The sequence below is a fragment of the Palaemon carinicauda genome, chromosome 32, assembly GCF_036898095.1.
Source record: "Palaemon carinicauda isolate YSFRI2023 chromosome 32, ASM3689809v2, whole genome shotgun sequence".
NCBI classification, from domain to species: domain Eukaryota; kingdom Metazoa; phylum Arthropoda; class Malacostraca; order Decapoda; family Palaemonidae; genus Palaemon; species Palaemon carinicauda.
This window is the reverse complement of record NC_090756.1, coordinates 83,050,480-83,061,545: the sequence shown is the minus strand read 5'-3', so window position 1 is coordinate 83,061,545 and position 11,066 is coordinate 83,050,480.

Sequence of the window (11,066 nt, the reverse complement as noted above, 5' to 3'; positions counted from 1 at the left end):
GTGAATGCCGTGGACTGTGTCGACACGGCCTGGGGTACCCACTGAAAAGTGGTCGGGGTTTGTGCCATGATCTGGGGCACTAGAGGCAATGGCAATTGCAGTTGCTGTTGCTGTCTAAAAGGCTTGGCTGGCCGAGACGGTAGCCTAGTCCTCATAGTCTTCCTCTTTGGTTGAGGACCCTCATCCGGGGAAGACTTTCTTTTGATAGCCAGGCCCCACTTCTGGAGAAGGTTTCTGTTCTCCAAGGCGGCCTTATCAACAACTTCTTTGACCAAGTCGGTAGGGAAAAGGTCTTTGCCCCAAATGTTGGAGGAGATTAGTTTCCTTGGCTCGTGCCTCACCGTAGTCGAGGTGAACACGAACTCCCTACAAGCTCTCCTTGCCTTGACGAAGCCATAAAGGTCCTTCGTTACTGTGGCCAGATGAGTCTTGGCCACCACCATGAACATTTCATGGACCTTGGGGTCACTTGCCATCGTCTCAAGAGTAGTCTGAAGAGACATTGAGGCAGCCAGTCTTTCTTTTGTCTCGAACTCTCTTCGCAAAAGAAAGTCAGACAGCTTAGGGAGATCCTCGCCGAACTGACGTCCGGCAATATCAGCCTCCAACTTTCCAACTGAGAACGTAAGATAGACGTCCTTCCAGTCTTTGTGGTCCATAGGCAGGGCCAACGACAAGGGTTTACACTCCTCCAGGGAGGGGCAAGGCTTGCCGGCCTCGACTGCTTTTAGTACAGCCGCAAACCTGTTCTGTAAAAAGGGGAAGGCTCAAGCAGGTGAGGACACAAAGGAAGGGAGCTTCTTGCTCAATGCAGCTACCTTTGAGTTAGAGAAGCCCCTCTCTTTCATCGAGGATGAAAGTAGAGCTTGAGCCTTAGCATGGTCCATCACTATGACCTCCTTCGGCTCTGTCTCCTCCTTTGAAGCTGGTTCCTTCCTCAGCCGGACATAACAGTCCGGATATGATGCCTTGCTGGGCCAGAATTCCACCTCCTCCAGGGGAACTGAGCCCAACTTATCCGAGATGACGATCTTTCCAGTCGTCATCGGCATGTGCTCAGCATACCTCCATGGGTTAGCATCTGAGCACAAGGGAAGGTCTTTCACATTGCGCTTTTTCTGGGGCCCATGTGATTCTGCAAGGCACTGCATCCGCAGTTCCATTGCAGCCGCCTTCTCCTGATTCTCCTTCAGTATTTGTTGGATCATTCCAACAATAGAAGAGAGGGCCTGTCCCAGCTCTACTGGGAGACCGGCCGATGTTGAGGGAATAGGCTCCGGAATCTGAACCCGAGTAGCCGACACCTCGTCGACCTCTTCCTCTACAACGTCTTGGGCTTGAACTTCATCCTGGGCTTTTGCCAGGAGGTCTTCCTCCAGACGCTCGTCCACGTCAGACATCCTGTCATCTAACTGGATGTCTTGCATCGCGACCGCAACTTCAGCATCCACCTGGATCTGAACTTGGGGGATCTCCTCTTGAGGCTGGGGAATCACTACATCAGCTGATGCCTTAGGAAAAAGATACGCCCTCATCTTCTCACTTGGAAGATAAGGGCCAGAGGTGTTCTTTTGGAAGCCCCTTACCCAGGTCCGAAGCTTCTCCCTTGCTATATCCCTTGATTCCGCCGTCCTAGGGGAATCAAAGGCCTCAGTAATCAGGTTAGTGCACACAGTACATACCTGAGGGTCCCAATACCGGAGATCATCCTTGGAGACAGCGCATGCTGCGTGTCTCCTACAAAACTCATGTCCGCAGAGGTTCTTGCTGCGGACATTGCAGAAAACACTTCCGCACTTCGGAGGGTCCTTCTGTAAAGAGAAGAAATTTCCATGAGTATCAAGTGAACTATGTATCACTGGATATGCATAGTATAGCATAACAATTCAGAAAGGAAAGACACACACTTGTGTTTCCCTCACAACCCATTGCTGCAGCCTTCCAGATAATAAAATCGAATGGTTAATCTCTTCTAGAGTAACCAATGCAAAGTTTCCAGAGGAAACAGGTGGAGCTCACACCTAAGCAATGATCTTAAAATCCTGGATAATAGACAGGAAAGAACTCACTTTCCTATCTGTAGGGCAACAGCAGAGGGCTGTGCAAGAAAACACAAAAGGGTTAGAACACACAGTGCTGTACCAAAACCCATACTCTAGTTTTCTTCTTACAGTATCTGTTATACTGAAGAATACTGGAACAGTATAGGAGGTTATGTACCGGCCGGCAACACACCATAACTAGCTTTAAAGTATTCTACTTAACAGCTATAAGGCGGCAGAACGCTGGTTCAAATGCATATGCCGGCCGTCAGTAACTGCCGGTCGGCAACAGCCAATGTCAGCCGGCAATGACTGCCGGCCGGCAACTACACAAGGTAGTACCCGGCTGCCGGCCACACTCTTGGCGACCGGCAGACAAGGGTTGACATTAGCTGGCCGGCAAAGGTACAGGACCGATGCCAGCCGGCAGCAAAAGAATCAGAGGACTACAACCGCCCGGCTGCCGGCCTCATAGGCCGGCAGCCGGGTCGGGTACAGCACTAGAAGAAAAACAGAATGGATGCCGGGATAAGAGTGTACACTACCTCCAAGCCCGGCAATCCGAAAGAGTGCATATAAGGAAGGGGAGAATCTAATTCAGGCTTCCTGACCAATGTCGTCTGACTCTGCAGGCAGGCATGGAAGAGGGACCAAGGGAGGTCCGGGCAGCACTCAAAACAGAAGACCCTTGCCGGCCGGCAGCTCTGCCGGCCGGCAAGGGACTGAGTCAATTCCACATCCTAGCCTATTCTAGGTCCAGATGTAGAATGCCGTACAGTACTGTAATGGCTAGGCCATTACGGAGATAGAGGGGGAAGTGACAAAAGAGGGTCCTACCAACCTTGCTTAGTGATGGACCACCCGCAGCCAAGAAACTCATCTTAGCTTAGGGGAGATCCAAGGGGGGAGGCCAGCAATACTTGCCAGCTCCCAGAGCACCAAAGCAAGGAAGGTGTTGCTACTCCCAGGGAAAGAAACTTATCCTCCCCCGAGAACAGCAACAAGGACTAGTCTGGTAGATCACAAAAGAAGGAATCATCTCGTACAGAAACCTTCGGTAGTGAGCTAAGGAGGCTAAGCCTCCTATGTCTGTGTCAGGCCAGCGAGGGAGACTCTAACCCAAGCCAGACAAACACAGACTTCAGACTAAAAACTCTGTTGTTCTGTCCCTCTTTGAACCAGACTTACTGGAACAGGAAGGTACAGTAACACCCCAGTATAGTTTTATCGAAAATTAATTCAGATAAACCACTTAGGGATAAGCCCAAGGCTTAAACAGAGGGAAAGGGATTGCATACCTTCTCCGAAGAAAAGAAAGCAACCGGGGAGAATGAGAAAGTATACTAAGGCTCCATAAGCAACTTAGCCTAGGTACCAAGAGAATCGATTACCTAAATATCCGAAACTCACTCGTATACTATCTTGGAAATATTCCACATAATCTTAAATGTATAAAACATAGCCTAAAGCTTCAATAAAATTTTAATACACTCGGAAAAACCAAAATCATGCATGAAGTACTAGGACCAAACGACTAGGCTACATGGCCTAGCGTAGGCCAGAATTGGCGAATACTTCGCCAAAATAATACTAAAGCACGAAAGGAAATCCTATGTAATGCTAAATAGCTAAAATTTATTAAAGCAAAACAACCGGGAATGTCGCTCTGACTAACTAAACTTATACCTAGCGAGTGACAGCGTCCATGACACCTCCGGTAGGCTACGGCTCTTTTAACAAAGATTAAACCTTATTAATGACTTAAAAAATTACCAAGAGCCTACATTTATACATAAAAGACATGGTACTTAACTTATCAGAGGCTGACGAAGTTGGAGAAGCCATGAAAAGTAGAATAAATACAAGATTTGCGAGAAACACAGGAAAAAACACCGAGTTGTTAAGCTACGCAAAAAGGAATACATATGGCGCCAGAATTGGCGCCAGGCATGCTTACGAAACGGGAGATAGGGAGCCTTGGGAGCGGCTCCCCCTTTTTCTTTCCCGAATTCGTTTCTTGCCAATTGCCCCCTGCGATACGAAATCTCTGTTCGGGGTGCAGATTGCCATGTGGCGTGTCAAGAATACGTCCTCTGATATGTCGCGATATCCCTTCCACGAGGGATATTCGCTCCAGGAGTTGGAATTCTGGTACCTTAAGGTAAATTCTCTGGGAATATCGCCGTAGTTGTAATATACCCTAGGAAGCTACCCTATAGGAACTTCCATCAGGACGACATGGCCATCTCACCCAAAAATAGATTTTTCGCTTCGCTCAAAATCCGTTATATATATATATATTTTTGGGCTCAAGCCATGGCGTCCTGATGGAAGGTTCCTTTTTGGTAGCTTCCTTGGGTATAAGACTACTAAGATATTCCCAGAGAATTTAACCACAGGTTATCACAGAATTCTAACTTCTGGAGCGAGTATCTCAAAGGTTTCCCTTTAAGACATCGTAATACAACAGGGGACGCGCATGTCTGAACGCGCCACATAGCTATCTTCACCCCGAACAGAGTTAATGCTTCGGTGTGTAAGGACTGAGAATAGCTGGGAGCCGTTCCACAGCTAATCTCACTCGTGGCTACTACTGATACTCGAGACGTAAACAAACGGACGCCATTGCTCTAATGACGTCACGCCCGTCTTCATCCTTTGTTTAGTAGCTGCCCTACTTAGACGGATTTTCCCTGTGTTAACTTTATCGTTTTGCATCTTCGCTATGTCGTTACCTTCAGCCTCGCCTTCTTCTGGAAAGTTGAGTACAAGGTTCCAGTATTGTTTAATTAAGCTCTGGCCGTAAAGTAAATATTACTTTTCGAGATAATTGCTGTTTTGTGGCAGAGCTGTGCCTCTACCGGACCCGCCATTTTATGGCGTCGTTGTTGTTATGCATGTCTTATTTAGTTAGCCACAACAACGTTTCCGGCATTATATACTAATCGAATACATTAGTTTATTTAGTCTTCATAGCTAGGAACTTTTATATCGTGTTTAGACGCTTTTTATCGGTCATCGATTGACCTCATACCAGTCGGCTACTATAGCCCCCAGGCCAGGAGCCTACATACAAGTGTTCATGCATGATTTATTAGTGATCCTAGACTAAGTTATGAAGATAGTGGCATTATTATTTTACAATACTTTTGACAGTGATGCAAATGTTTTCGCCTTCAGGGACCATATAGGGGATAGGCTAGTCAGTGACTCTTTCTAGCCTAACCTAATGTTAGGACCCCTATATGCTTCCTTCATCCCCTGCCTTGGCATTCCCTCTATTTAGCCTTGATTCCTTTTCTGAGTAAAGGGATTAATTGTCTAATAGAGTATATATCGCCTCTCTGTCCTCCCTAAAGGAATGAACCCCCTTTAGGGCTGCGTCCGAGAGTGAGGTTAGGCTAGCCTACCTCTATGGCTAGGATAGTCTATGACTTTCCTGCGATAGCGATATGTCTTCTTCCTTTCCTAGTTCAGGACTCTTAGCCCTGTTCTAGGTTAGGTTAGGAAGGTTTCTCTGTTCCATGCTGAAACTGTACTCTTGCACCGTTTTAGCTGATCTGCCTGATCTTAGGTTAGGGAGTGTCCTCCCTTTCCTTAGTGGCCGCTCTGGTACAGAAACCCTTCCTGGGAAGACTTCTCTCTTCTCCCTCCCCACCTATCTCTTGTATAGCCTAGCCTATGCTTAGGTTAGTTTATACTCATCTGTCCCCTGTCCTACAAGTCCTCCTTAGGGTGGAAGAGTAGGGCTACCCGAGCTTCCTTGTGCAGTCCGCTCTGGTACATATACCTTCATAGTGTCCTATAAGGTTAGTTACCAGTATAGTTCTGCATATGGGAGTCTCCCCCCCCCCTTGGGTGCTCCCTAGCCCTCCCTTGGGCTACCTTGCTCCCGGTCCCTAGTGACCCCTGCTCATGGATGTTAGAGCCTGCCTCTATCATGGGTACACCCCCTCAGGGAGGGGGAGGGATGTCTGGAATCCTGATGGTACTTCCTACATCCCTTCCCCCCTCCCCCCTGTCTCTCTCCCTATCCGGGTGCCGGTCTCTTGCCGCCTCTACTGTCGGCAATACCTGCCTCCTACTTGGTGACTCTCCCTAACCTTGCCGCCAGCCCCCCCGTGTACCGAGGGACTGCCGGCTGCCGCCGGCTACTACCGGCGGCTCTCCTACTCCTATCTAGTCGTCCGCTTGCCGGTCGACCGCCGGAGTGCCGGCATATACTGCCGGCAACCCGATACAGCCTTTACCATCCTTATCCCAGTCACCAACCTGGCATCCTCCGACTGCCGGAGCCGCCGCTCCCTGCCGGCGTGCCGCCGTTGTGCCGGCGGCCGCCATCCTGGTATTTAACTGACTTTGAAAATTGTCTGTCCTAATGCCAGAATCTATGCTGGAGCGAGCTCCGGCATTCCGGCGGCTTGCCGGATGCCCCGGAGGCATCAAGAATACTTGCACCCCCTTACTGTAGCTATCATAAGACTATGATAGCCCTATATCGCAAACAGATAAGCTGCTTCTGCTATTAAGATCAGTACCTAGTACTGCTCTATTAGTGATCATGCTGTCTCTTTGCATTCTTCTAATTCCAGCATGCTATGTGCATCTTAGCGCGGCTGGTTGCCAGAAGCAGTTACCTTTTAAATGAGGCCTTCTGGCCCTTAACTGGGAACCGAATGAATTCGATCCCAATCTTGTCCTTGGTTTTTTCCATGGAATTCCAAAATACTTGGAATTCTAGGAAACTATATCCAGTGCCCTCGGTCATTTGGATTATCCAGGGACCAAGCTTATGGTAACCAGCCGGGCGAGATGCATGGAGCATGTTCTCCTTTACTATTTTCATTCTCTATGCATCACACCTTCTTTAAGTTAAAATTAATGATTAATATTAACTTAGTTTAAGAGCCATTCTTATGACTCCCCCATACTCATTTTCTCTTTCTTCCACAGGAGGAGCAGATGAAGTGTGATTTCGCCTTCTGCGCTGTGAAACGCCCGCAGTTTTACGGGCATACGGCTTGCAGGACTCACGCCCCTTGTGCAGACAAGAAAGGGGATTTGAAGTTTTGGAATCCACTGGATTGTACGGTCTGCCAGGCCCACCTAGTTGAGGCCTTCCATAACCCTCCTTCAGCGGAGGTTAGAGACATTTCTCGTGAAAAGCTGCGCAAGTGGGTGCGTGGCTTCCAGAAAAATGCTACCGGACCGTACCTGGCCACCGAAGAACTGAGGTCACTATTGTTCCCTAAGGCCTCCCCTGACTCAGTGGTACCCAAAGATGTGATCCCCACTGTCCAAATTACGGTGGAACCTGATGTGGTCATGGCTCAGTCCATGTACGAGTGTCGTTTGGTTTCCGAGGATGATGAACAGATTTCAGACGTCTCGGAAGACACGGAGAAGACGCTTATGGCTCAAGGAGCCGAAGAGGACGAAGACAAGGTGGAGTACACCGAGTCGGAGCTAGAAGCTGCTCCCTCGTCCATCCCCCCTCCTACTCCTACACCGACGGAAATGTCCATTCCGTCTACCTCCTCGACTCCGGATCCTTCTTCTTCTACTCAAGAACTGATCCGGCTGATTAGAGCCGTCATGGACGACAGGCTGAAGGAGAACCAGGAGTCCATCAGGTCGATGATTGGATCCAGAGAGCCGAAGAAGATTTCGGTCAAGGATCTCCCCGCTTGCTCTCATGCCAACCCGTGGAGGTATGCAGAGCATATGGTTATTGCGACCGGCAGGATCTTTGTCAGTGATAAGATCGGCACGGTCCCTTTGGAAGATGTGGAGTTCTTCCCAAGCTTTGAGGCCTACCCGGACTGTTACGTCCGGCTTCGTTCCGAACCTGCCTCGAAGGAAGAGACCGAACCTAAAGAAGAGATAGTGTTCGATCTCACAAAGGCCCAGGCTATGCTAGCCTCCGCATTTAAGAGTAGAGGCTTTACCTGCTCTAAGCTTCCGGCTTTGAGCAAGAAGCACCCTACGTACGTTGCACCTGACACTGCGGTTCTTCCATTCTTGGAAAAGGCCTTAGCTGCATGCCTTAAAGCGGCGGAAGAAGGGAAACCCTGCCCTGCACTGGAGGAGTGCAGACCCTTCTCCATCGTGACCCCCCCTGACGCTCGACACTGGAAAGATGTTCAGCATACTTTCGTCGTGGGAAGGCTCGATCCTGACGTCGCCGGACGTCAGTTTAATGAAGACCTCCCTAAGCTCAACGATCACCTCCTTCGCCGGGAACAAGACACGAAGGAGAGGCTTGCGGCATCTCTTTCTCATCAAGTCCAACTGGAAGTTATGGCCTGTGACACTAGAGTACCAGATCACTACATGGTACTCTCCAAATCCCACTTACTGACGGTAATGAAGGACTTGTACCACTTCATAAAGGCTCGAAGAGCCTGTCGTGAATTCGTGTTTGCCGGTGCCACCGTGAAACACGAACCCCGGAGGCTGATTTCCTCCAACATCTGGGGAAAGCACCTATTTCCTTCTGACCTTGCGAAGGAAATAACTGACAGAGCCGCCACGGAGAATAGGAACCTTCTCCACAAGTGGGGCATGTCCAGGAAAAGGAAACCCTCTCAGGACGACGGACCTCAGCCTAAGAGGAAACCTCAAAAGTCAAAACCCCAGCAACGTCAGCAAAGACGTCAGTTTCCGGGACCCGCTATCTCCCAAGTGGTTGCCCAACCACAACAGACATTTCAATTGGTCCCCCAACCGGTGTTGTCACAGTCACCGGTCTTCACCCCTGCCTTTGAGCAACCATCAACTACCTTTCATGCCAAAGGTAGAGGCTCATTCAGGGGTGCAAGCAGAGACGCATCTCGCCGTCCCTCCAGAGGTAGAGGAGGAAAGGGAGCTAGCGGCCGAGGCAACAAGTCCTCGGGACACCAGAAGCAATGAAGTGCTTCCGGTGGGAGGAAGACTCCGCCAATTCCAGGATCGTTGGACCTTCGATCCCTGGGCACACAGCATCATCAAGAACGGTCTAGGCTGGAGTTGGACGCAACCACCCCCAATCTTCCAGCAGTTCTTCCAGCAATCAACCCCCCTTCTGGAAGAATATGTTCTAGACCTCTTGAACAAGAAGGTGATAAGGAAGGTAAAGTCCACCAGGTTCCAAGGGAGACTGTTTTGTGTTCCCAAGAAGGACTCAGACAAACTCAGAGTCATTCTGGACTTATCCCCCCTCAACAAGTTCATAGAGAACAACAAATTCAAGATGCTGACGCTTCAACAAATAAGGACCCTTCTGCCTCAAGGTTCCTACACGGTCTCTATAGACCTGGCGGATGCCTACTGGCACATTCCAATGAACCATCACGCTTCCTCCTACCTAGGATTTCGACTCCAAAGGAAAAGCTACGCCTTCCGGGCCATGCCCTTCGGCCTCAATGTGGCCCCTCGGATCTTCACAAAACTGGCGGATGCCATAGTACAACAGCTCCGCCTAAGAAACGTCCAGGTGATGGCCTACCTCGACGACTGGCTAGTCTGGGCTCCATCGCCCGAAGAGTGTGCAAAGTCTTGCAACGAAGTTACCCAGTACCTAGAACACCTGGGATTCAAGATCAACGAGAAAAAATCTCGCCTCTCTCCAGCTCAGAAGTTTCAGTGGTTGGGAATCCACTGGAATCTTCAGTCACACCGCCTTTCCATCCCCCAGAAGAAAAGGAAGGAAATAGCAGGGTCTGTCAAGCGACTACTGAAATCCAAACGCATTTCAAGACGACAGCAGGAACGAGTTCTAGGCTCTCTACAATTCGCCTCAGTGACAAACCCAGTGCTTCGTGCACAGCTAAAGGATGCCGCGGGAGTCTGGAGACGCTCGGCATCCATCGCTCGAAGAGACCTCAAGAGACGGCTTCCAAACAGACTACGACGCCTCCTAAAGCCGTGGTCGGAAGAAAAGGCCCTGAAAAGGTCAATTCCTCTCCAACACCCTCCTCCATCACTCAACATCCACACGGATGCCTCACTGGAAGGTTGGGGAGGTCACTCCCACCAGAAACAGGTTCAAGGTACCTGGTCTCCACTATTCAAGACATTCCACATAAACATCTTGGAGGCCATGACGGTCCTTCTAACTCTGAAGAAGTTATCCCCGCCGCCCTCGATCCACATCCGTCTAACCCTAGACAACTCGGTGGTAGTTCGTTGTCTCAATCGCCAAGGCTCAAGATCGCCCCAGATAAATCAGGTGCTTCTCCCAATCTTCCGTCTGGCGGAGAAGAAGAAGTGGCACCTGTCTGCAGTTCACCTACAAGGATTCCGCAATGTGACAGCGGATGCTCTATCTCGGACAAACCCGATAGAGTCGGAATGGTCTCTAGACGCAAGATCGTTCTCCTTCATCTCTCACCAAGTCCCAGAACTTCAGATAGATCTCTTTGCAACGAGCGACAACAATCAACTTCCTCTGTACGTAGCCCCGTACGAGGACCCCAAAGCAGAAGCGGTGGACGCCATGTCACTGGACTGGAACAGGTGGTCCAAGATCTACCTGTTCCCTCCCACCAACCTTCTGTTGAAAGTCCTCTCCAAACTGAGAACCTTCAAAGGGACAGCGGCCCTAGTGGCTCCCAAGTGGCCCCGGAGCAACTGGTACCCCCTGGTCCTGGAGCTGCAGCCCAAGCTGATCCCTCTCCCGGGCCCAGTTCTCTCTCAACAAGTAAAGAAGTCGACTGTCTTAGCTTCATCATCGAAAATCAAGGACCTTCATCTCATGATTTTCTCTCCCTTGCCGCAAAGAAGAGGTTTGGGATCTCGAAGAAAAGTCTAGACTTCCTAGAGGAATACAAGACCGAATCCTCGAGACGGCAATATGAATCATCCTGGAGGAAATGGGTCTCCTTTGTCAAGGCAAAAAATCCTAAAGAAATCACAATTGATTTCTGTATGTCCTTCTTCATTCACCTTCATGGACAAGGATTAGCAGCCAATACGATTTCAACCTGCAAATCGGCCTTGGCTAGACCAATTCTATATGCTTTCCAAATTGATCTGTCCAACGAC